We start from the raw sequence: 6,000 nt of genomic DNA on the forward strand, positions 1-6,000 counted from the left end.
TAGGTTAGGTTAGGTTAGGTAGGGTTGATTAGGTTCGGTCATATCCCAGCAAACACAAATCATCTACACAACGTTCGCCTATCTCTTCCCATAGGTGTGGGAATGATTTGCATTGAGAATGGTGCAGGAGAGCCTTTGAGAAACTTTTACTCAAAAAATCCAAACACAAAGGTTTAATTATAAATTGTTTTTCTACAATTATTTTCTTCCAAATGTAAAACAAATAGTTTTTACATGTTTAAATATAAAATTTATGGTGTTTTTTTGTAAAATTCATTAATAAATTGTGAATGATATATATTGGCTGAGTGAAACCTTTAAAATCCATTTAGTTATAATATGAACAGAAAAAGTAGTTTTCCAAATTTTCTAAAAATCGCTCTTTTTAACACAATTTGACTCCTTATGCATTCCACTAAACACTAATATCATGTTTAAATATATAATTTATGTATTATTCCCTAAGATAATTTATATAAATTTTAAAAGTTGCTGGAAAGTGGTGAGAACGAATCTGAAAACGTTTTGTTGTCTTATATTGGCGTGTTCTTATTAACTAGAGTGAGTAAGAGTGAGCGAGAGTGGGTAAGAGTGAGTAAGAGTGAATGAAGGTGAGTGAGAGTGCCAGAGAGTGTGTAAGTGTGAGTAAGAGTGAGTATAAGTAAGAGTGACTGAGAGTGAGTAAGAGTGACAGAGTGAGTAAGAGTGAGAGTAAGAGTGACAGAATGAGTAAGAGTGAGAGTAAAGTGATTGAGAGTAAGGGTGAGTATGAGAGTAAGAGTGATTGAGAGTTAGAGTGAGAGTAAGAGTGATTGAGAGTTAGTGAGAGTAAGAGTGATTGAGAGTAAGAGTGATTGAGAGTAAGAGTGATTGAGAGTAAGAGTGATTGAGAGTAAGAGTGATTGGGAGTAAGAGTGATTGAGAGTAAGAGTGATTGGGAGTAAGAGTGATTGGGAGTAGGAGTTAGAGTGAGAGTAGGAGTAAGAATGAGAATAAGAGTGATTGAGAGTAAGAGTGATTGGGAGTAAGAGTAAGAGTAAGAATGAGAGTAGGAGTGATTGAGAGTAGGAGTGATTGGGAGTAGGAGTGATTGGGAGTAAGAGTGATTGAGAGTAAGAGTAATTGAGAGTAAGAGTATGAGAGTAAGAGTGAGAGAGTGAGTATGAATGGGTAAGGGTGACTGAGAGTGAGTAAGAATGACAGAGTAAGAGTGACAGAGTAAGAGTGACAGAGTAAGAGTGACAGAGATTAAGAGTGACAGAGAGTAAGAGTGACAGAGTAAGAGTGACAGAGAGTAAGAGTGACAGAGTAAGAGTGACAGAGAGTAAGAGTGACAGAGAGTAAGATTGACAGAGTAAGAGTGACAGAGTAAGAGTGACAGAGAGTAAGAGTGACAGAGAGTAAGAGTGACAGAGTAAGAGTGACAGAGAGTAAGAATGACAGAGAGTAAGAGTGACAGAGAGTAAGAGTGACAGAGAGTAAGAGTGACAGAGAGTAAGAGTGACAGAGTAAAAGTGACAGAGTAAGAGTGACAGAGAGTAAGAGTGACAGAGAGTAAGAGTGACAGAGAGTAAGAGTGACAGAGTAAGAGTGACAGAGAGTAAGAGTGACAGAGAGTAAGAGTGACAGAGTAAGAGTGACAGAGTGTAAGAGTGACAGAGTAAGAGTGACAGAGAGTAAGAGTGACAGAGAGTAAGAGTGACAGAGTAAGAGTGACAGAGAGTAAGAGTGACAGAGAGTAAGAGTGACAGAGTAAGAGTGACAGAGTAAGAGTGACAGAGAGTAAGAGTGACAGAGAGTAAGAGTGACAGAGAGTAAGAGTGACAGAGAGTAAGAGTGACAGAGAGTAAGAGTGACAGAGTAAGAGTGACAGAGTAAGAGTGACAGAGAGTAAGAGTGACAGAGAGTAAGAGTGACAGAGAGTAAGAGTGACAGAGTAAGAGTGACAGAGAGTAAGAGTGACAGAGTAAGAGTGACAGAGTAAGAGTGACAGAGAGTAAGAGTGACAGAGAGTAAGAGTGACAGAGAGTAAGAGTGACAGAGAGTAAGAGTGACAGAGAGTAAGAGTGACAGAGTAAGAGTGACAGAGAGTAAGAGTGACAGAGTAAGAGTGACAGAGTAAGAGTGACAGAGAGTAAGAGTGACAGAGAGTAAGAGTGACAGAGAGTAAGAGTGACAGAGAGTAAGAGTGACAGAGAGTAAGAGTGACAGAGTAAGAGTGACAGAGTAAGAGTGACAGAGAGTAAGAGTGACAGAGAGTAAGAGTGACAGAGAGTAAGAGTGACAGAGAGTAAGAGTGACAGAGTAAGAGTGACAGAGAGTAGGAGTGACAGAGTAAGAGAGTGAGAGTGATTATGAGAGAGTTAAGAGTGTGAGGTGTGAGAGAGTAGCAGGCCAGGGAGGCAGGATGTGTGGTCACAGGCGAGGCCTAGGCCTCGTGATCTCTAATGTTGGTTTTTATATATATGTGGGATTTTTTGTCCTGTTTCAAATTATAATTATTTAGCAGGAATGTAATAAGATATTGCACAGTATTAATGTGACAATAATATATGCATTATTTCCTTGATAATCAAACTTGTTGTTCAAAGATAATATACAATCTTTGAAGGAAACATTTTGAGAGCGCAAGCTGGCAACACTGTTCTGGTGGGTGAGAGAGACATATGGTTAGTTGTTCTCAGACCTACAGTGGAGAAGGGTGTGTCCCAGCTGGCCGCCACCAGCCGCCACCCGCCGCCACCCGCCGCCACCCGCCGCCACCCGCCGCCACCCGCCGCCACCCGCCGCCCACCACCAGCCGCCACCAGCCACCACCAGCCGCCACCCGCCACCACCCGCCACCACCCACCACCAGCCGCCACCAGCCGCCACCCGCCGCCACCCGCCGCCACCCGCCACCCACCACCAGCCGCCACCCGCCGCCACCCACCACCAGCCGCCACCTGCCACCACCCACCACCAACCGCCACCCGCCGCCACCCGCCGCCACCCGCCACCACCCACCACCAGCCGCCACCCGCCACCAGCCACTGCCACCCACCACCGCCACTCACCACCCGCCGCCACCACCCACCACCAGCCGCCACCCGCCACCACCCACCACCAGCCGCCAGCCGCCACCCACCACCAGCCGCAACCCGCTGCCACCCGCCGCCACCCACCACCCGCCGCCACCCACCACCAGCCGCCACCCGCCGCCACCCACCACCAGCCGCCACCCGCCACCACCCACCACCAGCCGCCACCCGCCACCACCCACCACCAGCCGCCACCCACCACCACCCACCACCAGCCGCCACCACCCACCACCAGCCGCCACCCGCCACCACCCACCACCAGCCGCCACCCGCCACCACCCACCAGCAGCCGCCACCCGCCACCACCCACCACCAGCCGCCACCCGCCACCACCCACCACCAGCCGCCACCCGCAACCGCCACCCACCACCGCCACCCGCCACCCGCCACCACCCACCACCAGCCGCCACCACCCACCACCAGCCGCCACCAGCCACCGCCACCCGCCACCAGCCACCGCCACCCACCACCACCCGCCACCAGCCACCGCCACCCACCACCGCCACTCACCACCCGCCGCCACCAGCCGCCACCCGCCACCCACCACCGCCACCCGCCGCCACCAGCCGCCGCCGCCACCACCACCCACCACCACCGCCGCCACCACCCATCACCGCCGCCGCCACCACCACCCACCACCACCGCCGCCGCCACCACCCATCACCGCCGCCGCCGCCACCACCCACCACAGCCGCCGCCGACACCACCGCCACCGCCCACCACAGCCGGCACCACCACCCACCACCACCACCACCACCCACCACCGCCGCCACCACCAGCCGCCACAAGCCGCCACCGCCCGCCACCGCCCGCCACCAGCCGCCATCACCACCACCACCACCACCAGCCGCCATCACCGCCACCAGCTGCCACCACCACCAGCCGCCACCACCACCACCACCAGCCGCCATCACCGCCACCAGCTGCCACCACCACCAGCCGCCATCACCGCCACCAGCCGCCACCACCAGCCGCCACCACCAGCCGCCACCACCGCCACCACCACCTGCCACCAGCCGCCACCACCGCCCGCTATCAGCAGTCACCGCCCGTTGCCACAGTCGCCACCGCAAGCCGCCACCGCCAGCCGCCACCAGCCCCCCCCACCGCCGATCGTCACCACCCACCACAGCCGCCGCCGCCCGCCACCGCCCGCCACCGCCCGCCACCACCCACCACAGCCGCCACCACCATCCACCACCACCCGCCGCCACCACCCACCACCACCCGCCGCCACCACCCACCACCACCCGCCGCCACCACCCACCACCACCAGCCGCCGCCGCCACCCACCACCCGCCGCCGCCGCCACCACCACCCACCACCACCGCCGCCACCACCCACCACCACCAGCCGCCGCCGCCACCACCACCACCCACCACCACCGCCGCCACCACCAGCCGCCGCCACCGCCACCACCACCCACCACCACCGCCGCCACCACCCACCACCGCCAGCCGCCACCACTCATCACAGACCCCGCCACCGCCCGCCAGACACAGCCGCCAGTGTCCGCCACCGCCGCCACTGTCCGCCACCGCCGCCATTGTCCGCCACCGCCGTCACTGTCCGCCACCGCCGCCACTGTCCGCCACCGCCACCACTGTCCGCCCGCCGCCACCACTGTCCGCCCGCCGCCACCACTGTCCGCCCGCCGCCACCACTGTCCGCCCGCCGCCACCACTGTCCGCCCGCCGCCACCACTGTCCGCCCGCCGCCTCCACTGTCTGCCCGCCGCCTCCACTGTCCGCCCGCCGCCTCCACTGTCCGCCCGCCGCCTCCACTGTCCGCCCGCCGCCGCCACTGTCCGCCCGCCGCCGCCACTGTCCGCCCGCCGCCGCCACTGTCCGCCCGCCGCCGCCACTGTCCGCCGCCGCCTCCACTGTCCGCCCGCCGCCTCCACTGTCCGCCCGCCGCCTCCACTGTCCGCCCGCCGCCTCCACTGTCCGCCCGCCGCCTCCACTGTCCGCCCGCCGCCTCCACTGTCCGCCCGCCGCCGCCACTGTCCGCCCGCCGCCTCCACTGTCCGCCCGCCGCCACTGTCCACCACCGCCGCCACGGTCCGCCCGCCGCCACTATCCGCCACAGCCGCCACTGTCCGCCCGCCGCCACTGTCCGCCCGCCGCCGCCCTGTCCGCCCGCCGCCACTATCCGCCACCGCCGCCACTGTCCGCCCGCCGCCACTGTCCGCCCGCCGCCACTATCCGCCACCGCTGCCACTGTCCGCCCGACGCCACTGTCCGCCCGCCGCCACTGTCCTCCCGCCGCCACTGTCCGCCCGCCGCCACTGTCCGCCCGCCGCCACTGTCCCCCCGCCGCCACTGTCCGCCCGCCGCCGCCCTGTCCGCCCGCCGCCACTATCCGCCACCGCCGCCACTGTCCGCCCGCCGCCACTATCCGCCACCGCCGCCACTGTCCGCCCGACGCCACTGTCCGCCCGCCGCCACTGTCCGCCCGCCGCCACTGTCCGCCCGCCGCCACTGTCCGCCACCGCCACCACTGTCCGCCCGCCGCCACCACTGTCCGCCCGCCGCCACCACTGTCCGCCCGCCGCCACCACTGTCCGCCCGCCGCCTCCACTGTCTGCCCGCCGCCTCCACTGTCCGCCCGCCGCCTCCACTGTCCGCCCGCCGCCTCCACTGTCCGCCCGCCGCCGCCACTGTCCGCCCGCCGCCGCCACTGTCCGCCCGCCGCCGCCACTGTCCGCCGCCGCCTCCACTGTCCGCCCGCCGCCTCCACTGTCCGCCCGCCGCCTCCACTGTCCGCCCGCCGCCTCCACTGTCCGCCCGCCGCCTCCACTGTCCGCCCGCCGCCTCCACTGTCCGCCCGCCGCCTCCACTGTCCGCCCGCCGCCGCCACTGTCCGCCCGCCGCCTCCACTGTCCGCCCGCCGCCACTGTCCACCACCGCCGCCACGGTCC

At 60.9% G+C, this 6,000-nt stretch overlaps 1 protein-coding gene across 4 annotated transcripts in view; it reads right to left on the minus strand.

Moving 5' to 3' along the window:
• LOC138363910 (ankyrin repeat and KH domain-containing protein 1-like) overlaps positions 1-6,000 on the minus strand; it is a 177,212-nt gene that overhangs the window by 42,091 nt on the left and 129,121 nt on the right. The window lies entirely within an intron of this gene.

The sequence above is a fragment of the Procambarus clarkii genome, chromosome 12, assembly GCF_040958095.1.
Source record: "Procambarus clarkii isolate CNS0578487 chromosome 12, FALCON_Pclarkii_2.0, whole genome shotgun sequence".
Taxonomy (NCBI): Eukaryota; Metazoa; Arthropoda; class Malacostraca; order Decapoda; family Cambaridae; genus Procambarus; species Procambarus clarkii.